At 33.6% G+C, this 25,000-nt stretch overlaps 1 protein-coding gene across 6 annotated transcripts in view; it reads left to right on the top strand.

Moving 5' to 3' along the window:
- Positions 1 to 9,758: 9,758 nt before the first annotated feature.
- The window catches only part of LOC145293902 (serine/threonine-protein kinase TBK1-like), a 166,472-nt gene continuing 151,230 nt past the window's right edge, over positions 9,759 to 25,000 (top strand). For 5 of the 6 annotated variants that reach the window (XR_013869785.1, XM_080140702.1, XM_080140698.1 and 2 more), the window contains exon 1: positions 22,202 to 22,434. The gene's annotated coding sequence lies outside the window, so the exon portion shown is untranslated. Of the gene's footprint in view, positions 10,074 to 22,201; positions 22,435 to 25,000 lie in introns of those variants that run through there. The other variant, XM_080140699.1, reaches the window with a different exon arrangement.

The raw sequence follows: 25,000 nt of genomic DNA, 5'->3' as shown, positions 1-25,000 counted from the left end.
TCAAGTTCGACAAGATACACCTGAAGAAGGTTAGAGATTACATTGACTGAAACGTGAAAATTACACTCAAGATGAAAACAGTAGTCCGATAAATCCAAATAATATAAATTTATCTTGCTTGTTTTCATTTTCATCATTGTAACTTCGACAATTATTGCCTTATTATTTACTAGCCTGGGTGCCTGGCGTTGCCCGGGTGTTTGGAGGTGTGTGTTGAGCAAAAAATAAAAGTGGTAGTAGGCAGGCAGGCTCAAACCTGTCATGCGAAGGCGGAAAAGAAAGTGAAAGAAAACCTGACAAAAATTATAAAATCGATAAAAAATATCAACAAAACACTAAGGAATATCATTTCTGAATTAGTTGTAGCGAAAAACAGGGATTAAAGTTTAATTAGACCATTAACCAGTTGTAAGTTTTTCAAAATCTTGAAGAAACTTTAGAAGGTTTGAGGTTACACTGACTGAAAAATTGTGCAAATAACACTCAAGATGAGAACATTAGTTGGGTTAATATAAATAATACTAGGTATGAGCAACCTTCAAAAATACAACTGCAAATTACTTAAGATTTCTACCAGATCATGGCTGATAGAACAAGAGCATGCCAGTTTGACAGAAAGATTGCCATTGTTGTCATGTTTTTTACAGATGTCAAAACAGTTATCCTTATCTATGTTGTTATATTTACAACATTTTCATAGTTGTACTCTTCAGCATTCTTTAATCGCCTTTTGTTATAGGTAGTAAGTTTTTGAGAATTTTTAAATCAGTTCGGTTTCAAATATTCTTCTTCTTTTTTTTTTTTTTTTAAATTTTCTTCCTTTGAAGATTGTAACGCTGGGTATGGGGCAGCCAAACCAGCTGCCAACATTGCCCTGCTTTTTATTGAAGCCAACCGAGAGCTCTTTTTAGTATCCTCGTTCCCTTAAGTGCAATTGTCTTGATCTCTTTTGCACTTGGTTCACCAGGAATATTAGTTAGGTAGGACTTCAGGTTCTTCTTCATAAGCCCTGTAGCACCTATAATAACTTGTGATTGATGTCTCTCTAAGATTCCCGTTTATTTTCATATCATACATGAGACCTTGATGTTTGATCTGTTTCTTTCTTTCAGCTTTGTTCAGACCTCCATAATTAGGAACACTTACTTCAATCAAGGTTGCAACTCTCTCTGATTTATTTCATCCATGCAATGCCTAGTCCTGGTCCTAGTCCTACTTATTGTGTGAAGCATGTGTCCTTGTTGTTTTCGCTCCCAAGGAATTGTTCCAACCCATAAGTGGATTTCTATTTATATTTCTATAAGTTTCTAATGAAGACAGAAATCCAGCTCCCCACAAAGGGACATTCTGAATTGGGACAGAAATAAAAATTAACTCGCTCTAGAAGGACCTTCCTTCACCGACTGAGGACAGAAAGGATGAAGTGCAGCAACAGAACAGGTACTATACTTTACTCTCAGTGGAAAAGGCTTATCGTAATATCATATGAATCTGAAGATTCCATCATTGGCATTAGTTTCCCCAATGTTTTACTGTAGCAAAATTCTTTCTAGAAAAACATTGGGTACTTATGAGAGAGACTATGTGAAGGTTGCCAACATCTTAAATGAAAGTGATTTTGTGGAACAAACTTGATTTGATCTTGGAACACCCAGGTTGTTAGTTTGTGTTGTTAACCACTTAACCACAATCACCTCCCAGTCAAAAGGCTAAAAACAGGAATCCTCTCTCAGGGCACCTCATGGGTTACAATCTGTCCAACCTTGTTATTTTGGTGATGATTGTGACATGCAAGTGCTACGACATTGACATGCATTGTACTATGTTGATTAATAATCAGGGCAATTATAACCCGACTGTGGAGCACAAAGATCTTTCTCCTAGCAAATGGTTATTTATCTTCAAAGCGGATTTATTTATACATTAGTTGCCCACTTTATCAATTACTGAGATAAGTTATTTGAAAAAGTCTGGAATGTAAAATAGTCACAACATTCTTAAAATGACAAAAACCAAAATGGTGCCAACCGAAAAAAAATGTCAAAATTTGAAAAGAAATGTTAAAAATTCATTAGTTGGACAATTTTAACAATTAAAAATTTTTTTTTTTTTTAAATTTAAAGTGGAGCATTAATCCGTCAGAATACTTGTCAATGTTTTTAATCAAAATATCAAAAAGACTTGAACATTTCTTTTTAATTACCGATTTAGGCAATTGTCCTTTTACAGATCCGCTCTTTGATTTTTTTTTTTTTTAAATCAGCTTTTTTTACTTTATATACTAATGTAAAGCAAAATAAAGTTTAAAAAAAAAATTAAATCTGTTTTTTTTTTATTTCAAACTTGTCTGCAGTATGATGAAAAGTCATAACTATAATGCAAAAAAAAAAAAAAAAAAAAAAAAAAAGACATGGACTGCACATGCTGGCAGATGAAATGGATGAGTTTAGCAGAGCACTTTACCCTAATAAACGTTACTCAAACATGAATATCTTTCTTTTAAATTAACTTGATCAAAATTCATAAATATTTTATATATATTGCTTTTACTAACAAAACTATATACTTGTAACTTTTACAAATTGAAAAATTAAAATCTCAGATGTTACTAAAAATCTAATCCACATGTTTCGGAAGTGTTAAGGTTTTTATGACAACCACGGCATGGAAGGTGTGATTGTCGAATCATCTAGCGTAGGAAAATTAGGGAATAAGTAGAGTTTAGGACAAATTACTGAGTGAGCAATTCAGTGTTGTCTTTTGCTGCATAAAATATATTATGATGGTGGGAATTGTTAATTACTAGGGCTGTGACAACAGCATATTCTTTTCGTCGTTTTGACTCTTGCGTATATATCCGTTAATATCTTATGTTTTTATATAGACTGATGTGATTCTCTGTTGATTGACTGAGTCTTACTGTGTCGGATATATACTTGGGAGTCAAAAAAATGAAAAGAATATGCTGTTGTCACAGCCCTATTAATTACTACACTATTGTATATTTTCCAGAAGTTGCAATTTCCTGATTTCTGTGACACGATGCGATAACTCTTAGCTGCAATTCCAGTAGACATATTTAACCCTCCTTCAACCTTATCTAAAAAAAAAAAAAATTTATCTATTAACCACCAAATTTTCTTCGTTTGATGCCAAACACAAGGAAGAAAAAAAAGTTCTTTGCAGTTTCAGTAGAAAAGTGAGGTTTTTGCTGTAGAAGTGAGACTGAAGTATACCCCACCCCCCTGAAAAAAATTCTTGTTTCTTTAGATACAAAAATGATGAGAATGTACGTAAAAAAAAAAAAAGAAAAGATATTCAAACTAATTTATTGACCAAAAAGTACCCAGTTTCCATTTTTTTTTATTTTTTTAGTTAATGAATATATTTCTGGTGGTAAAATACAATGGTATTAGTTTTAAAACAAAAAATACTTTTTTAAAAATAATTTGTATCTTCCTCCTCCTTCCTGTTTCCAATGCGGTCCTATCCAAAGAGTTGATTTCAGTCATGCTACATGCAGTAAATGAATTTGTGCACATTTCAAACCAGGTCTTCCTTTGTTTACCACGTTCCCTAGTGGCCGGCATGTTCTGTTTAAAAAAATAGCTATTCGTATTTTGATTAAATTAACTTTGACGTGACATTTGTAAGCATTTAGACGAGTAGACATTTAAAAAAAAATTTTTCAATAATCTCTAATTGTTGCAGTGGCAGTCATTTGAACGTCAGTGGAGTGTGTGACATGATTGCACGTACATACCAGACGAAAGCAAAGAGGCTTGGGGTGGAAAGTATCGGCCACCATAGCAAGAGACAATCGCGTCACATAGGCAAAAGCCTGCCAGAGTTTGATTGACGTAACGCCCACGTCCCACGTGAGAGCCTAAAAGGGAAAAATATTTCTGGGCATTCCTGATTTGTATTCGATAATAATGGACATGAAGCAGCATTAACTGAACAGCGGTGCATTTTCGATGGTAGACTCCCCTGCCTTTGACGAAGCCGGAGCAGAACAAACTAACCACAAGTCAGAGTGCTAGGACTGAAGTTAACCCAAATGCTCAAAACTGGATTGAAGATGCAATATGTGAGACAATGGAACGTCTGAAAGGATAGAATAAAAAGTATGATGTTCTTCTCCGTTCTTAGGAGTCAGCACATTCAAGCGTGGGTAACATTTTAAAGTTTTGTGTTTCTGTGCATGAGTAGATTTGTCTTAAATTAAACAGTAGCTCAATGGACACAAGGGTATCATGCATGGAAAAGTGATGATCAAGAGAAATGAAAACCAGCAACCACGCACGTATGTATTTAAGAGACTGATTTATCTGGTTACTTGATTGCTGATGCGTTGGTCTTGGTACATTTCCAAAAATCCAAGCCAAGATCTCTATTACAATGTCTACTTACATAGACAAGGTGACTTTTATATATGTGTGTGTGCGTGCATGTGCATGAGTTTGTTTTCTATTGATTCCAAAACGACCGCACCGATTTTTTGGAAATTTCACACAAATATACTTTGTGTCAGAGGGTGTTCTTGCATAATGCCTCTAATAAGTATCGATAATCAAAAAAAATGTGATTAAAAAAGTAAATCCAACTTAACACCTTATATAGCTTAACATCACTATTGCATTTGAGAAGTTTTATCACTGCACAAGCAGGAAGGCTCAGTGTATACAATCAACAGTAGGTTTTTTCATAAGACGGGAGAATTCGAAACTAATGTTTCTATATAGAGAACAACTGAAGCATGATACTTGTCTTTTGCATTTTAAAATAATTCAAGTCATTTCATAAAAAGAAACATGAAATCAATGGTAGGTTCTCTACATGGTAATTGGACTAAGTCAATGTGGGGATGCACGTGAAGCTTCCTTCTGGTACACCACGATGGGTTCTTGACTAGAGCGAGCAATCAATCGATTTGATTGAAAATGGAGGATTTCACTGATTTTGATGACAATGAAAATATAGGACTATGAAACATTCATTGATCCTCATTCAATCCCGAGCAACGTCAGATCTCCCTGCTAGTATTAATATAAAGCTAATGATTATTTTATATCCAAGCTTTTACGGCTATAGGGATCATGTTTTCAGGTATCTTTCCCAAGCATGATGCTGCCATTTTTGTGTGTCGTGTTATGGGTGCATGGAAGACCAAGAGAAAACCTGGTCTGAGTGTATACCAAGTGATTTTCGCAAAACCTTAAATACTGAAAGTGATGATGATACGTCAACAATGAGAATCTAACTCCCCCAAAAAAGGAAAATTCTGGATAAGTGCAAATTTACAGTGTCCGAACCCATGGATATTCTCCAGTATGAAGTGGAGGGCTCAAGTGACAAACAATAAACCCATCCCTCTGCCAAAGAAGAAGGTACTGCCTGGAGTCAAACAAAATCATACTCAACTCTGGACAGCTACGAAATTTGCAATGATCGAACATGTTGGAAATTCTTGGTAGGGGCGCCTTAGGAGACTAGTGATTAAAGAAACGTTCCGCAGAAAGAGATATGAGACAAAGAACTTCACTCTTCACGCTATCAGAAGAATCCCAAGGCTGAGAATCTATGATATGATCTTTCATGGTAGAAATGCCACGAACAAGCTACATAATAAGTAGGGTTATGACAAAAGAATATTCGGCGCTTCTACACTATCAGAATGAAATTTCAGAAATCGTAAAACTGAATTTCACATGAAAACAATGGTCCCTATGTATTCCTCGTATTTTTAAGATGATGATATCAAAAAATTACGAAAATCGATAAGGTAGAAAATTACTTATTAAAGAAAATAAAAAATAGAATTTGGTGAAAACGATCGTAAAACATAGGAGAATTCAAAAGGGAGGTAATTTTCCGTTTCGATTTAAACAAGATGGCCGAAAATTTTCACCTGCTAACACGATTAAAGTTGTTTTTTTTTTTAATAATTCAGTAATATTTGAGTAATTTCGAATTCATAATTTGGAAGCTACCATTGTAACTTATTAGAATTGGCACAAAAATCAGTAGAAACCATTGTTTTTTTATCTGGCAACTCTGATTTATTGACTGCAAAATTTTTTCCTAATTGTGCAGAATCACCGAGTATTCTTATTATTGTTTTGACTCAAGTATATATCCGACACAGTTAATCAATCGAGAACTACATCACTTTATTTAAAAATATATTAACTGATATATACTCAAGAGTCCAAATAATGAAAAGAATATTCTCTTGTCATAGCCCTAGTAATAAGTTTGAATGCTTTGATCCTGAATTAATACTGTAGGCAGCAAAGTGTGCCTCAATTTGCACAAACGACGCGTGGACATCTACAGAAAAAGCTGATATAGAAGTACTACTCTTACTGCTCGTGTTTGATGGGGATGATTCCAGAGAAGCAATCGTCAAACAAACGCCTGAAGTAGACAAAGATGAAAAGTTCCTAAGCCTAAGCAGAGTGTAATGTAGCAGTTGTAAACCAGCTCTCTCTTGTTTGTACGTACATGCAATATCTTATGTTGAGTTGTGATTCAGCTTGGCATGTGGGCAGTAACACCTCGACTAATTGTGTAGGTGAGAGAATTCTTTTGCACAAACTCAGGTTTAAAATTGGCAGCCAAAGAGTTTGGCACCAAAGATAATTCAGTTCCCAATAAGACATTGTGATAGCAAGATGTGATAATGTGTTTGAATCGGAAAAGTCTGAGCCGCACGACGATGTTCACTCTACACAGGTCTGAACACTTCTTTCTTATAACTGCCCGCCTATGGAACACTGTTCTGCTGGCTTGCTTCTTGACCAACTACAATATCGTTGCCTTCAAGTCCACTGTAAACAAGTTCGGAAAATCTGATGATGTTCACGCTACACAGGTCTGAATGCTTTTGCCCACTCCCCCCAGCAACCTGCTTTTATGGTGACCGGACACACCTCAAAATCGTGTGTGAGATACGATTTTTGGAGAACTGTTTGAGACCGTGGGCATTAAAAGACCATGGTCACCATATTGGATCTTTTTGTTTTTTCTTCTCAGCCCGCACGACAGACAGACACGAGCACGTTTTTGTGGTAAGTCTTCTCTATTTTCCCCCACAATGTTCTCGTCCTTCACCAGAAGCAACAAAATACCACATTCGGTTTTTGACAAAAGCCACCCTGCCAGACAACTCTCTTATATTCCATTTGTTACCTTTGAATAAAGTTGATTTATATCTTCGTGAATATGTTGTTTTTTGTTTTCCATAGAAAACGGTAATCCTTTATTAAATTCCAGTCAGATTCATTCAGATCTGGTGAACTCTACAAACGCCCTGAGATTCTTCCAGACACACCATCTCATAACCAAAAATTAAATTAGTGAATGAAACATTGTCTTCCTGATAAGAGGTGACAGGTTTCAAACAATAACTACTACAACTATTACCACGATTAATTACTTACTAAAAAGTCTCCTAGTGGATGGCTCTTAGTCTAGCTCTTTTCACAAAAACATTTGAATAAGTAATCGATCTAGTGATAGTTCATCATTTCGAAAATACTAAACTTTCTGACCAAGAATATGGATTTAGACAATCTCATTCAACCGTGGATATCTCATCTGTCATCTTTGAATGCATATACCATGCATTGGACAAGGTAGGGAAAGCTCGACCAACAGCGCTTAAAACATCCAAAGCCCTTGAAAATGTCCAGCATGAAGATATTCTTATGAAAATTAATTTTTACGCTATTAGTGGACGGTTATTTAATATAATCAGGTCCTTCTTTCCTAAAAAACAGATTTAGGTCATTTGAGGTGTCCGTATATCCAAATAAGATCACATTTGTTAAGTGTTGAGACATCATGTTTAACAAAAATGGCGGCAGTAAATCAAATTGGCGAAGAATCAATGTAGTCCCAAGCTTGAGTGTTAAGTAATTCTTAGTAACAAAGATGGTGACGACGAATCAAATGCAGTTTTGATCTTGAGTGTTAAGTAATTCCTAGTAACAAAGATGGCGGTGAAGAATCGGTGTAGTTTCAATATTAAGTTGTTTTGAGACAGAGGCCAACGGCGAACTGAGCTTAATCCAAAATTTGACATTTTTTTAGTAACATTTAAGCTTCTTATTGGTTGGTTGTTATAACTGTGGTTATAAAAGCGATCATCAAAATCTTCATATCATATCATGTTCATACCCTCATTATGGTCAAAAACATTTTAACAACATTAATGTGGGTATACTCCAGTGGTTGATACTTGGATCTTTATTATTCCTGATTTTAATGGAAGATCTAGATTTAATTGTGTCCGAGGTTATGATATTTGCTGGAAGACATCATGCTCTATTCTTTGGACAAGTCAAACACACAATTATCCAATGCGATTACTGAATTTTCAGAAAATTATCTCTGGTCCACAGTAGAATGGGGCCAAAAAAGAGTAATCAAATTCAACGCTACCAAGAACAAAGCATATAATGGGAAGACAATGTCTCTAATATTTAAAATCAACTTTATTGTAAAAGAGGAAGGAAGAAGCGAAGAGTGTTAATAATGGAATAAATCCATGAGTGTGAATAAAGATACAAAAGTTAGAAACATGGCGTTAAATAAATGTCTCGTTAGTAGGGAAGAGAAAAGTGTTTAATTTTGAAGAATGTGTACTGTACGACGGTGTTGAAGTCAGGGTCATGTAGATATGTGTGTGTGTTCTAAGTTCTTGCATGTATGGCTATAGTAGCCATGTTGAGTCCAGGGTGCTTCTTGGCGAAACCCAAGACTGAATGTTCCCGGGGGGGGGGGGGCTGGACCCTAAAAGAGAATACTGGTATTGAATGAAGTGCCATGAAAGGGGTCAGCTCGCTTTGGCTTTCTGGCCAGAAAAGAGGCAGTAAGCCGTCAACTTCTATCACATGCTCAGCCTGCTTGAGAGATGGGCTCTGACTGGTCAAGCCAGAGGAAAGTTGAATGCTTGCACCAATCAGTGCTGAGTTTATAAACCATAGATTCAAAATTGTAGACCACAAGCTGTGCTACTGCTGTGATCGTCTGTGATCACTACAAAACTAAAATCGATACTCCTGCAGTTATGAGAATGCTGAACATTATTATTTAGAAACTCATTATTTATATGGAGACATTTTTGTACTTTCACTTAACAATTTAATAAACAAAAGATACTCCTAAAATTGAATTTAATTTGAAAATTCGATCTAAACAAACAGCACGATTCATAAACTGCAGAAGTACCCTAAAATCTTTTCTGCTCTCATTCAGTGAAGGAGAGATCCTTCTAAATTAAGACAATTTTAATTTTTATCAAAATCCAGACTCTCATTTTGAGGAGCTGGATTTTTCATCACATTAAAAACCTTCCCTGCGCCTAACTCTATCCTTGCGAGGGACATAACTTATCACAAGTTTGGCAATACTTTTTTTTTTTTTTTTTAAGCTTGGGGGTAGGGTATTTAGTTCTCTCTTCACTGCAAGAACTGTGACACCACGAGTGGAAATTGGGATTGAGAAGTCAGCGTCCCTGAGTAGGGGCACTCTAACCTGCAAAAAATACCCGGGCAGCTCCATCGGCATTCCCCCAGTAAGGGCGCCTCAGGCGATTAGCAATAAACTAAACCCTTCTCAAAGAGAGAAGGCAAAGCCTGGACCTCCTCGAACTGCACAGAACCGACATTACACCGCAATCAACAGGGACCAGGTCATTCCAGAAAGGGTCTGTTGATTTTGGAAGTCGAGGATAAAAATCCCTAGCCGGCTTTTTTTTTTTTTTTTTTAAGCTTGGATACCAGAAAGTAAAATCGATATTTTTAGAGACTTCAGCAAACGTAGTAAAAGAAGTTAACGAATTTCCCTTCAGCGCAAAAAAAAAAAAAAAAAAAAATCCGTTTCAGGTTTTTGAACCAACCTACCTTCATCTTCATCGTTGTTTCGTATTAAAAATAAAAGCCGAGAAAAAACGAGACTGACTTGCTGAATAATTTTGTCATGTCTACGAAATATTTATTCCGCTTTATAAATGTCGGTAGTTTTGTGTTACTTGCAATGTCTTATAAAATGGCTACACTTATGTGGTAAGTAATTTATTTTCAATACTTAATTATTCTGTTTGTTTTACTCTAGTTTTTGTTTTGTTTTTCTTATTAATTTGACCTTCATTCTTATTATTTTGTTGTGTCCGAAAAGGACTGTTCGATAATAAAATAAATTTTTGTAATATAATAATCCCCTCTTTTGTGTGTGTGTGTTTATTTATTTACTTTGATATCAGGTAAAACCTTGATGAAATTACATACTCCGCACTGTCGTAGACGACTACCGGTGTCAGCTTTAAGTTTGTCGCTTCTATTAATTGTTTCCGCTTTCTCAGTTTTTTTTCTCTCTGAAATTTATTAACTTTATTATTTTTTATTGTTTTTACTTTTGCTCACCCCAATTAAGGCATATTGCCACTAAAGAGTAAAGGACTACTGTGATAGGGAACAGATTTATGAGAAGGACAAGATGGTTATGCACATTACATTTAAATTTCTGCATGTTGGTACGGTTGAGGAAACAGGGAGCAAGGAGAGAATTCCAAAAGTAAACAGGGTACTTATGTACTTATGTTACCGTGTTGAAATAATAACGTTATTATTTAGAAAGCCATTCTTAACATAGGGAGGGGAAAGTGTTTTGTAATTATTCTGTACTTTCACCTAACAATTTAATATAAAAAAAAGATATTGTTAAACTTGAATTTAACTTGAAAATACTATTAAAAAAATAGCACAGTAACATAAGTCCATAAACACTGCAAATAGTTTAAGTGAAGAAGTTGTTCATATAGAAAATCTTCTGACATCTATGGATCTCTACAATGAAGGAGTGAGATTTTGTTAGTCGAATGGGTCGAGGATATTTACATAGAAGTACTTGTAAAACATGAAACACCGTGGCAATGTGCCAGGGGCTAGAGCTTGGCAGACAGTGTGAACTTTTATTAAATTAGGAATTTGTTTTGCATCTTGTCCAAGAGAGAGAGAGAGAGAGGCATATAGTTGGCACATCAGCCCACATGTGGCAACAGAAATTGTAAGGTAACATTTTATAATCAACTCCAAGAAAATATTTACACAAAACATTTTTATTTTTTTTATTTTTTTTAGATGAAGATTAATTATTCATATTATTTGGTTTTTTGAGTATTTTTCACAACATTTCAGTCAGAGTAACCTCCAGCCTTCTTCAGGTGTATCTTGCTGAACTCAGGAATCTTTCTGTCAAAGTTGGGAATCTTTTTGAAGAAATTGGGACCCGTGGCATAGTGGATAAAGTACTTAGTGCAATTTTGTAAGCTCAAAATAAAATTGTGAATTACTTAAGACTTCTGCCCTAACTTCACCTAATTTATCCATTCTGCAATATATACATATAGAGATGATCATTAGGTTATCCACAGCAGAATAGGATGGCTTAAATCCAAACTGTTTGTCAAAGAAAATTTCAGAATTTTAAGGTGTTGAACTATCAGATTGATTAATGATTCAAAGATTTTAGCAAAGAGCAGGAAAAGATTGATGGGGCAATAATTTTGCAGGTCAGTTCTTTCACCAAAGTTTTTGAGGCAATTTTCCAGCTATCAGGGAAGCAAGATTCTGCAAGCATTTTTTTGTTAGAGAGTTTGGAGGGGATAGGGATCAGCATAGCAGAACATTTCTTTATTATGGGAGCAGGAATAAGATCTAGTCGACTTTCTTTGGAAGTGTGAAGATTTTTTTTTGATAGGACATGGAAGGTGTGATTGTCAAATCATCTAATGTGATTTCCGTCTGTAGCGGAAAATTAGTGAGTGAGTAGAATTTAGGATAAATCATTGAGCAAACAATTCAGTGTTGTCTTTTGCTGTGCAAACTACGTCACAGTGGCTGGATAGTTGGGGAATTGTTCATTACTTGTTGTTTACTACACTATTATAGATTTTCCAGAAGTTGCAATTTCCTACTTTCTGTGATATGGCGCAATTACTTTTAACTGCAGATCCAGTGAGCATATCCTCACCTCCATCTAAAACGTTTTTAAAATTTTTTATCTATTAATCACCAAATTTTCAAACTATAGCATTTAAAAAAATACAAAAGAACAAATAATATGAAAAAAAATATATATATATAGATAAGTGTTCATTTTGTTATGTAAATTTAGTGCTAAATGATTTACCCTAGAGTTATTGACAGCAATTCCATTTGATGTACCTAAAATCAAACATGGCCACCATAAATAATTTCCTGAAGAAAACAAATGGTAATTCCTATTTCAGTCACGTAAATTGTTTAGAGTGAAATAGATTTCAGTATTTTTCACAAACAATTTGTTTTCACTTAAATTACTTTGTTTTTCATATTTAAATAATAATAAATAAAATTTTAAATAATGATAAATAAATTGTTAAATAATAAAAATAATGTATAATTTTTTAATAATAATATTATTATCAAACAATTTTTTTAATGTTTTAAACCCTTTTTATTAACTTTTATCACATTATCCATTTATGGCCCCATAACATGAATTATTATAATTATTATTACTATTCAAAAAATGATATATTTATCATTATTATTTAAAAACTTATTTATGATTATTTAAAATATATATTACTATTCAATAAATTATATATTTATTATTATTATTATTATTATTATTATTTAAAATTTACTTATTATTATTTAAAATATATTTTACTATACAAAAAAATTGTATATTTATTTATTATTATTTAAAAACTTATTTATTTAATATTATTTAAAATATATATTACTATTCAATGAATTATATATTTATTATTATTATTATTTAAAAAACTTATTTATTTATTTAATATTATTTAAAATATATATTATTAATCAATAAATTATATATTTATTATTATTATTATTATTATTATTTAAAAATTTGTTTGTTATTATTTAAAATATATTTTACTATTCAAAAAATTTTTTTATTCATTTTATTCATTATTATTTAAAAACTTATTTCTTTATTATTATTTAAAATATATAGTACTATTCAAAAATTATATATTTATCATTATTATTAAAAATTTATTTATTTATTGTTATTTAAAATATTATTCTTATTAGTAATAGATAAAATTTTAAATAATGATAAATAAATTTTTAAATAATAATGTATAATTTTTAATAATAATAATGATTTTTAATAATAATAATAATAATAATGATAATAATAATACACAAATTTTTAAATAGTAAGAATAATTTTGAAATAACAATAAATAACATTCTGAATAATAATAATGCATACAGTTTTGATTAATAATAACAACAATAATAATAATAATTTTGAATAATTATAATAAATAATTTTTTGAGTACTAATAAATACAGCCATCAATTTTTAAATAATAATCTATATATTAATACGATAGTGTGTGTGTTATTTTGTCTCACACTTACATATTTTTTCTTCTGAGTGACTTTCGTTTAATTGTTATGGCCTTCCATTTCTTGTAATAAATAATTTTACCAAGAATTCTTCATAAGTTTTGGTTTCGATTGTAGCTGATGGCACTCAAATCATTTGCTTTTTTTTATAAATAATTTTACCAAGTTTATCAAAATTTTTTTGTTTTGGTTTCGATTATAGCCGAAGGAACTCAAATTATATATATATATATATATATATATATATATATATATATATATATATATATATATAGCTATTAAAAGGGAAGACTGAGTTTTTTTTGTATCGATGGAAAAAAGAAGGATGGAGGGAAAACATTCAGTGAAGGTTGAGAAAAAAAAAAGAGTTAGACAAATAAGGGGGTAGAGTCGGCCGACCAGGGTTTGCCCTCACTTTTCAAAGCCGAATCGAGGGTTTTTTGTTTTGTATAGGTAAATGAATTTAAACGGGGGGGGGGACGGCTAAAATAAAATAAAATTATCGGAATGAAGAAAAAAAAATGGGGGAACGACTCAAATAAATCTATCGTTATGATAATTATACAATGGAGAGGAAACTCCTTAGAGACTAATCACTTCCAACCCCAAAAGACAATCCCTCTGCTTACAAAGAGGTCTCTTTAAACGGACGTGAATAGTCTCTAAGACCTTCAGATGAAATAACGAGTGAGCGTGACTTAGGATAGAAAATGAGTCACTGCTTAAATTCATTGCACATCGTGGGTTTTTAAGCAAATACTCTGTTATAGCAGAACCATACATATTGCTCAAAATGTCCGTTGGTCGGTAGATTCCATTCCGGATTTTACTGGGTACATGTTGTTGGATGTGACCATCTAACCTAAGGGTTGTTCGGCCCACGTAGTTGGCACTGCAACTACATTTAAATTGATAAATGACATCATTCATATGATGGCGGGGGCAGAACGTCCTTTCAAGAGGATGGCAATAATGATTTTGATGAAAACACAACATGTACATTGGAGGCAAAATAGCAATGTTCAACAGCTGAGCTAATCTGTTTGGTGAATTTTTCACTTACAGTCCTAAACCAAAGTAAACGATTGTAAATTGGACATTTAGCCGCCATCTTAGTTTCTATTTGAGAAAAAATATTTATTTTCCTTTTTACGACGAAGTTAATCACATCAAGAGGGTACCCATTATTGGAAACGTATTGGTGATCGTTTTTAGTTCTTTATCCAATTTAGATTGTGAGCAAATCATAAAGGCACGATGTGTTAAGGTCCAAATCAAATTTACTTTCGTTTTGGGGCAAAATGAATCCCAAAGTGTAAACAGCCCCATAAACGTTGGTTTACGGTAAATTGATGTTAGATAATTTAATGGAGTTTTCGTTGATTATTGAATAGGCAAAATGTATCATCTACATATCGAAAGTTGACTAGCGGTTTTATGGGTCCAGATAACAATTGTTTTTCATAGAAACCCACAAATATATTTGCCATTATCGGTCCAAGGGCTGAGCCCTTTGCCACGCCATCTATTAGGTGATACATTATATCGTTGAAACTGAATTCAATCGAGATAAAAATGACGTACTCCTCCACCGTACTGTATACCGATACTCCATGGCTGACTGGAATAGCTTCCGTACATTTATATCTGATCTACCGCTGCATTCCATGTTTAAAAAGGATGTGTCCTCTATAGTATCAGACCTCACCGAATGGTTAATTGTAGGCATAGATCGATTCATACCATCTAAAAAGTTCCAACAAAAACCTACCAGCTAGCCATGGTTCTCCCCAGAATGTGCTGCTGCCATCGTGCACAGAAATCACTTTTTCCATAGTTACCAACGTAATAGATGCACTGTGACTAAAGCTGCTTTCAGGAACGCCAGCAACCACTGTAAAAGAGTAATAAAAAATGCAAGAGAGCTATATGCCCAGTCTGTTAAATCCAAAGTAGCTGATCAGCGGCTTGGTTCCCACCAGTTTTGGCAAATAACAAATAGGATCCTGAACAGAAGTGTGCGTTCTATCCCAACCATTATAAACGGACCAGAGGTCATCTCGTCAGCTTCAGACAAGGCCAAACTATTTGCCAAGAACTTTGCAGCTAATTCTACCCTATGCGACGAAGGCCATCAACTCCCCATATTTCCTCCTATAACACAGAACACACTAGGTAACATACAAATATCTGTGCATGAGTTCGCCAAGCTAATCAAGAACCTTGATTCCAGTAAAGCTACTGGCCCTGACGGCATCCCAATTATAGTGTTAAAAAAGCTTCAACCAGAACTTTCTCCCATACTTACGAAACTGTTTAAACGTTGCCTTAAGGAGGAGTACTTTCCAACACCCTGGAAGACCTCATCAGTATGCCCTGTATTTAAGAACTGTTGACATCTATGCTGATGACACGACCATCTACGGCAACACATCAAAGGCTGTAAATGACAAAGCTCGTCTGATTCTCTCTCCTCTGATCTCGAACGAGTGGTTCAGTGGGAGAAGACGTGGCTGGTTACCTTTAATGCATCTAAAACCAAACTCCTATCTTTACATCATCAAGGCTCTAATCCCCATCTGGCATCAATTGAAATGGATGGCTCTCATCTAGGAGAAGCCCCATGTTTTGACAAGCTTCTGGGCTTGACCTTCACTCCTGATCTGAAATGGAACACGTACATCAAGTCTGTTACCAAGATCGCTGGAAAGATGGTGGGATCCTTCTACCGCTCCAGAAGATATCTCTCTACTGATGCAATTCTCTATCTATATAAAAGCCAAGCATTCAAGGATGGAATACTGCTGCCATATCTGGACAGGAGCTGCTAAAAACAGCCTATCCTGCCTTGACAGAGTACAAAATAGACTTTGTGGCTTAGTGGGGGATGCCCTTTTCTCTTCCCTGCAACCTCTCTCCCACAGAAGAGACGTTGCAAGCCTATCTTTGTTTTATCGTTATTTCCATGGCAGGTGCTCGTCTGAACTCCAATCTCTGGTCCCCCCTCGCCAATCTTTTACGAAAAACACCCGTTTAGCTGAATTCACTATCAAAAACTTTCCCCACTCTTTATCTATGCCTCAATCAAAACGTAGATTCAATGAACAAAGCTTCTTTCTTAGAACTGCATGCCTGTGGAACTCTGTTCCCTCTGCCTGCTTCCCTCCTGACTACAACTTGGATGTCTTCAAGTCCGACGTAAACAAATTCCTGATGAACCGCCCCCTTAAGTAGACACTTTATTAAATATCTACATTAACGTACTGTACTTACAATAACCCTTATCCTTGAGTGGCTTCAGGGCTTTGATAAGTGGTGACCACTTTGTAAAAAAAAAAAAAAAAAAAAAAAAATATTGTGGCAAATTTCATTAGCTCAACAAATATGTTTTCAGGAATTGAAGGAGGTGATATTGTCTCCACAATAGGGACACAAGTGAATAAGTTGCTAATATCATAGGAGCACATTTATTGGCAACTTTATAATTTTGCATAAAATTAGCAAACTCAAATGAATCGTTTAAGCAGTAGTTACTATAATAATTCACTACTGGGTGTAAAATGTTGAAGATCCATTTTGCAACCTTCTTTCGGTTTCAATTCAAGCTGATGCACCCAAGTTATATGGATATATTTTTTTATTTTTGAAATCACAACTTTATAATATATAAGAATCGATAGAAAATTGATTCTATAATAATATATACGAAATTTGAACAAATTAAAACATACTTTACGACCGGGCTATGCCAGGTGTCCCTGCTAGCTTTGATAAGTACTTTTGCAGTTTTAACAAAAGAGCTAGAATAATATCAGGGTGTCTCCATTTATGCCGAACATCCACAGAATACCAAAATCAATATATTACATATGAAAGAGTCTGCTGTGGAATATCCACAGGTCCCGCTAGTAATAATAACGATAATAACAATACTAATAAAATTATTGATAATAATAACGAAAACATTTTTAATGATAATGATAATTTTAAAAATAATAACTAGATATTTTTTTAAATAATACTATTATATAATTTTGAAATAATAATAATAATAACAGTAAAGAAATATTTTAAAATAATAATAATAATAATAATAATAAATATTTAAAAATAATAATGATAAATTAATTTAGAAATAATAATAATAATAATAATACTAATTAATACATTTTAAATACTAATAATAAATAAATTTTTAAGAATAATAAATAGTTTTTAAATAAAAAAATAATAAATAAGAACCTGTTAAATAATAACCATATTTTTTAAAATAAAAAATAAATAAATTTCGAATAATGATAATAATGTTGTATCTGGTACCCACCTTACAGATTATAATGAACACGTCCTATCACTATAAAGACCGGAATAATATGCCTCTCTGCATTAAGGACACATTGATGACCGACATGTAGGCACTCTTTTTATTATGATACATTTGCCTTTCTTTGCAATATATTTTGTTTCCACTAAATATCGAGTTGCGTATTTCTTACTGATCCAGAACCGACCTAGAACAAAAAAAAAACAAAAAAAAACAAAAACAAATGGAGCATGCATGGTCCCCCGTGAGTGCACAGTGAATGAGGTATAAAAAAAATGACTAAGTTCAGCATTTGCCCCCCCCCCCCCCATTTAGTCCCAAAAGTTCTCAAGGGACGTCAAATCCTAGTGAAAATGAACAAACGGTGCAGTTTTAGGCCTTATAACATATGTAAATTTTGAGTTTTGCACCATGCAAAAAAAAAAGAAATGACTAAGTCCATCATTTATCCCACTTCCGCCACCCCCATTTTGCTCCAAAAGTCCCGAAGGCCTTAACATATTTAAATTTGAGTTCAGCACCATGCAAAACTGCTAAATAGACATATACAGAAAATTTTGAACAAATATGGTAAAATAGTCTCACAAATGGAGTGTTTTATTAGCCCTAAAAGAGCCCCTGGGGTACACTCAAGAGTTATCACGAAGTATAGACAAACAAAATTATATAGAAATCAGTTAGTTACAACTTTTCAGAAAGTTTTATAAAAATCTAAGGCATCAATGTTTTTTAATAAGCACAAAAGTGTCAATTTTAGCCATTTTTAACATGAAAGGCAAATCTACGGGGGCAACCGGAGTTTTCTCGGAAAATCCGTTCTGTTACTTTTTTACTCATATCATGTTTAATGTTTGTGCAAAATTAAAAAAAATTCCAAGGCATAGCTAATGAGAAAAGTGTGGACAAACAAACGGACGAACGGACAAGAGTGAATTTACAGGTCCACCCTCCTTTTTTTGGGGGACCAAAGAAGAAAAGCAGCTGAAAAGCAATAACGCAGAATGGAAATAAAATCTAATACTTATTTATTTTATTTAGTTTTTACTCTTATTCACCCCAAACAAGGTACATTGCCACTTGGACGACGTAGGGGGCTACTGTTTACGATCATGTCTGCAGGGACACTATGTAGGGAGTTGAAAAGTGAGATGTTTGCCAGCATTCCATTTAAATTTCAACATCTTAATACAGTCAGGGAAGCAGAAAACAGAGAAAGAATTCCAAAGTCTAGCAGTTTGAGAGAAAAAAAAATATTAGAGTAAAAGGTTCTCTGGCATCAGGAAACCTCTGTAATGAAGGCGTGGAATTTTGCTGCTTGCCAAGTTATTCGAGGGGGTACAAGTACTATGAGTTCGTCAGAGTACACTCAATTGAAATACTTGTAAAATAAGCACAGGGATGCAACATTGCAGTGATGGGACAGAAGTTAGAGGTTGGTTGAGTGTGGGGGATCTATTAGATTAGAGACTCTTTTTTCGAACCCTGTCTAAATGGGAAAGACTTGTTACAAAAAAAAAAAAAATAAAATAAATAAAAAGTAAAAATAGAGAACAACTGCTGCACCACATAGGGGCGTCTCGTTCAGCACTATTTCCTCAAGATCATTGGAAAACTTTTTAACTAATAACATTATCAGCATTGCAATCTCACGATGGCTGGGGTTCAGTTTATATCATTTACATGCCGCTGCAGCCAAGCTGTTGACTAGTTTGCCCTGCATACTCTGTTCTTCAAATTTGGCTCCAGTCGTCTGTCTCATCATCCCACATCCAATGACGTAGCCAAACAAGTTCTCAAATCTGCTGAAGTTGCATCAGTTCTCAAGCCAGTCCATCTGGACAAAGTTAGTGGTCGCTTATCTGGCAGCATGACACTATTTGCTGTTAAAGCCGAAAAGTCACTCATACAGGCGGCTACTTGCTTAAAACTTTTCATACCATCAAGAATTTGCAGTATCTGCTGTTACCCCCACCCACCCACCACCCACACACTCAGTTCGATGAAACCAGAAAAACAAAAACTACAGTTGACCGTTTCATTTTTCAAGCAATTACAATTGACATGGCCGGATTCTCGGTTTTGACACTTCATGCTCCACACGATACATTGGACATTATCATTTTTTTAAAATCTTTTTTCTTTGATTTAAAGAATAATAATACATAAATTTTTTAATAATACATAAATATATAATTTTTTTAATAATAATAATAATAATAATAATAATAATAATAATAAATAAATAAATGTTTAAATAATAATAATAATAATATAATTTGTTGAATAGTAAACTATATTTTAAATAATAATAAATAAATTTTTAGATAATAATAATAATATAATTTTTGAATAGTAATTTATATTTTAAATAATAATAAATAAATAAGTTTTTAAATAATAATAATGATAATAATAATTATATAACTTTTTTTGAATAGTAATATATTTTAAATAATAATAAATAAATAATTTTTTAAATACTTATAATTATATAATTTTTTGGATGATGATAGTGGTGGTGGTGGTTGTGGTGGTGGTGGTGATGATGATGATGATCGTTTCACTCTAGAAGTTCTCACACTGGTTATCATCAGAGATTGCTAACTGACAACAACCGATGGAATTCCCTGGAATCTGGATGACAAATCTCTCCATGTTACCAGTACTCTTTACCTGTTTCAATAATCTTTACAAATGAATTTGCATTATCGCAACAGTCATCTCGTTACATGAAAGGGCTGCCATTGATTTATCGCTGACAATAACCACTGGTCTTCACTAGAACTTGAGTGGCAATAAGTCTTTGCAGGGTCCTAGCCCGTTTTGCACCTATCCAGTGGAGGTTTGATTAGTGCTTTCATTCCTTGGTCTTTCCATCATCTTTGGTTCTTTGACTATTTAGTGTGATGTCAGTCGATGCTGATGCACAATTTTTACTTTTGTTTGTTTGGGGGGGGGTAGTAAACCTACAATTTTGCAGTTTCAGTTTTCTTGGTTGGATTTTTGTTTCATTTGCATTTTCTATATGACCAGTTAGCGATTGACATTCTTGTAGATTAAGTTCCGCATTTGAGAGTTTTCTTTAAGATTTCAGCTGTTTTCAACATTACTGTCCGTTGCATAATCTGAGTCTTCCCCTTGATTTCAATTTCTCCTCGTCTTGTTTTTAAGTTTTTTGGAACTGTTTCTAATGCTCTTACAATTATTGCTATTATGTTGATTTTCTTTAGGTTCCATATTTCTTTTTTTGCATGGTGCAGAACTCAAGTTTACATATATTATGGTTAAGGTACAAGAGTTTCGAGTTCATCAGAGGACATTCTATCAAAATTAGAACTGCCCACCTGTGGAACTCTCTTCCGTTTACCTGTTTCCCAGCTGACTACAACCTGGTTGTCTTCAAGTCCAACATAAACAAATTCTTGATGAACCGCCCCCTTAAGTAATCCAATCTACCAAATTTCCATTAATAACGACTATTACAATATTATCCGATTGATTACTGTGCACTCAATAACCCTTATCCTCGAGTGGCCTTAGGGCCTTGATAAGTGATGACTCCTATGTAAAAAAAAAAAAAAAAAAAAAAAACCAGGCACAGAGATGCCACATTTCGATAATAGGACAAAGGTTGGAGTTTAGAGATTGGTGATTCGTTTTTGAACCATGTCTAAGAGTGAGAGACTAGCGGTAGATGCACCAGCCCAGATGTGGCGACAATACTCCATGCATGGGCGAATAATGTCTTTGTAGTGGTATAGGATACTCTCAAGTGTGAGTAATCTGTAGAGAGAACACCAACTGGTATAATCTGTTGCCGGATATTGTCTGCCATGCATTAGAATCCATACAAGCATCAACTTATGGCTCAGAGTAAAGTGTAGTATCTGTTCTGATACTACACTTTATTCTTTTATGTCCTCAGTCAGTGAAGGAGAAATCTTTCTAGACTGAAGCAATTTTACTGTTTGTCCCAACCGTAAATACTCCTTTTAGTAGCGCTGGATGTTCTGTACATTAAAAACGGACCGTGTATCTAACCCTGCCCTCGTTGAAGGGAAGGAGCAAGTAATTATGCTATTATTAGATCAAAGAAAAACAACGACAAAGAAAACAAATTAAATAAAGAAAAAAATTATTAAAAAAACAAGTTGAGAAAAGAAAAAAGAACTCTAAGAATAAAATTTGTATGCCATTTTTAAATAAATAAAAAAAAAAAACACACAAGACATAATTTATGCCATTCTTGAAGAAAAGAAAGAAAAGATTTTAAGAGGCACAGCTAACCCTAACCCTAACCTTCACAATCACACCTAATTATACAGAATTGTTAAGTATTTTTCCATCTGTTCATAACTGCTTCTGGCAATTTACGTAATTTAATAGCTTCAGCACGAGATATTATAGTTAAATTATTTTTTGTCTTGCTAACACATGACCTTTGGGTTCTGGAATTGTAGAAGGTCTGTTTTTTTTTCTTTCTTTTTTCTTTTATTCTCTGTTCAATCATTTTGCCCAAGTGGAGTTGGTTTTTACCCATTTATGGTCTCTCTTTTTGGAATAAGAACAATGACACCAACTTAAAGAAAAAAACAAACAAAAAAAAAACAAAAAAAAATACCTTGTGAGTCTATTTCAGTTTCCGAATTTATTTTATCAAATAAGGTAAGTAGCCAACATTGAGAAAACTATCTTTAATTTTAAAACAAAGTCTCCCACCTCCCGTGTCTCTGAAGCATGTCGTTATAGAACATTATAGCCACTTCTTAACATTGAACTCTGGTTCGATCGATAGTCGAGGGCAGACAAGGCAGTGTTGCATCGTATAGTCATCATCTCCATGGTTGCAGATGGTTGGGTCAGTTTTGTAGCCCCATAGGGTCATAACATTTTCAACAATCCCTAAAACAAACCAATAAATAGTATTAGTTTTTTGTTTATTAATAAGAAATATTTTTATTTTATTCTATTTTCGTTCACCTCAAACCAGGTATATTGCCACATAAAGGCTGCTATGATAGGGATCAGATTTATAGAGGGAAAACAACCCGAATGGAGAGTTGGGCAGCAACATGTTTTATGCTTAAATTTGCTATAACCACATCCTGAGTATGACACAACGCTACATTCGGTGGTAAGACTTCAATTTGGGAGTTTGAGGAGCACCCTTTAGTCACTAACTATTCATAGGTCCACTCTAACCTAGAATATTAGTCAGGATGTCAAGTTAAACACTCGCTTCTCTTATTTTGTTGTTTAATTCTCATATTCCATGAGCAATGTTACTGATAAAGGAGGAAGAACTGCTGTTTTCTGAGTCTGAATGTATCCATCTAACAAAAGAAGTATTTTTTTAGTTTGTTACATCAAGTGGCGTCATGCCCTGTTTAGATCGATTTTGATTCGATTTTCATATATATATTGACTTCATGCCTTGTCTAGTGTGATTTCCATATAAGAAATATTCAAATAATTTAAATAAAATTGGAAGATTTAAGCAAAGAATATAAAAAAAAAAACTGGCCATTTTTTTTTTATAAAAAAAACTAACAAAAAAATTCCATGGAATTTCCAAGATAAAGTCTTCTCATCACTAGGAGACAACTATATAAATAACAAATTGCTGGGTTAAGGGTCCGTGTTTTATATTTCTTACCCGAAAATTTGATGATTTTGTAAATTTTCCAATTTTATGTTCATCATTTGAATTTGTCTTATATTAATGCTTTATCTACAATATTGAGCATCCCCCTTTATCCCGATAGGATCTAATATATATATATATATATATATATATATATATATATATATATATATATATATATATATATATTATTTATATATTATTTATATAATTTAATTTGTTTATCTTACAAGCAATAAACTTGATCAAACTGTTTTTAATTATTTTTTTTTCTTTCACTAACACGGTTTTAAGTAAAACTAAGTTGTTTGAGAGAAATGAAACTATACTGAAATCAATTTTACCATAAACTATCAGTGAGATCCGACGTTGCCCGGGATTGAATTAGGATCAATAAATGTTTCACACTCCCATATTTTATTGTCATCGAAATCAGTGAAATAGCCCATTTTTCAATCAAATTGATTAATTTCCTACTCTAGTTGAGGATCAACTGAGTTGTACAGGGAGGAAGCTTCACATGCCTCCACTTAGTCCACAATATTTTGTAGTTTACATTTCACTAGAGAGAACCTATTACTGATTTTTATAAAATTATTTTTATATAATGACTTGAATTAAAGTTTAAAATGCAAAAGTCAAGTATCATAGTTCAATTGTTCTCTAAACAGAAACGTTCATTTCGAACACGCCCCTGTCATATCTAAGAACCTACTGTTGATTTTATGTGCCGGCCCTGTCTGCTTGTGTGGTTATAAAACTTCTTAAATGCACTTGCGATGTTAATTTTTATAAGGTGTTAAGTTTAGTCAAAATCGTCTGTTCCTTCTTTCAACAGATTTTTTTTTCGATTATTGATATACGTATTAAAGACATTCTGATGCAAAACCTATCTAAGAATTCTGTGAGGCACATAAAGTACATTTGTGTGAAATTTCAAAGAAATCGACCAGCCGTTTAGGAGTCCATAGGGAACTTCCCCCCTCTCTCTCTCTCTCTCACACACACACACAAAGTTTCTTTTTATATAATTTTACTATAAATAATAAGCCACTATACACCAGGTTCTGCCACATAGAAGTAGAATGTGTGAGCCACCTGACGTCCAGCTGAAAGGTTCTGCTGAGTGATGGCTGTGTGTAATTATCTACACTGGACCATCTGTAAAAAGTTGAATATCAATTGCAGCAGCAAATTCTGGGAACATATTCCAACAAATCATACACTATCCACCATGACAATGCAATTGTTACAGCTACATACCTAGAAAACAAAGCTGTTAAACTTAACATAGTGAGATGAGACAAGAAGGGGGGAAGAAGCAACCTTAGTAGAAGTCAGTATCCTGAATGATGCTCGGTTAAATAGATCTAAGAGGGAAAAGATAACGAAATATCAAGGTCTCATGTACAACATGAAAAGATACTGGAATCTTAGGAAGATCTCCTCTATTCTAGTGATTATAGGAGCAACTGGACTCATGAAAAGGAATTTCAAAACTACCTGGCAAATATACCCGATGAATCAAGTGCAACAGAGATACAAACAATTGCACTTGAAGGGGACAGTTAGAATTTTAAAAAGATA

Source organism: Euprymna scolopes, chromosome 15 (assembly GCF_053919585.1).
Source record: "Euprymna scolopes isolate OS-2025 chromosome 15, ASM5391958v1, whole genome shotgun sequence".
NCBI classification, from domain to species: domain Eukaryota; kingdom Metazoa; phylum Mollusca; class Cephalopoda; order Sepiida; family Sepiolidae; genus Euprymna; species Euprymna scolopes.
This window is presented reverse-complemented; position numbering and strand designations above follow the sequence as displayed.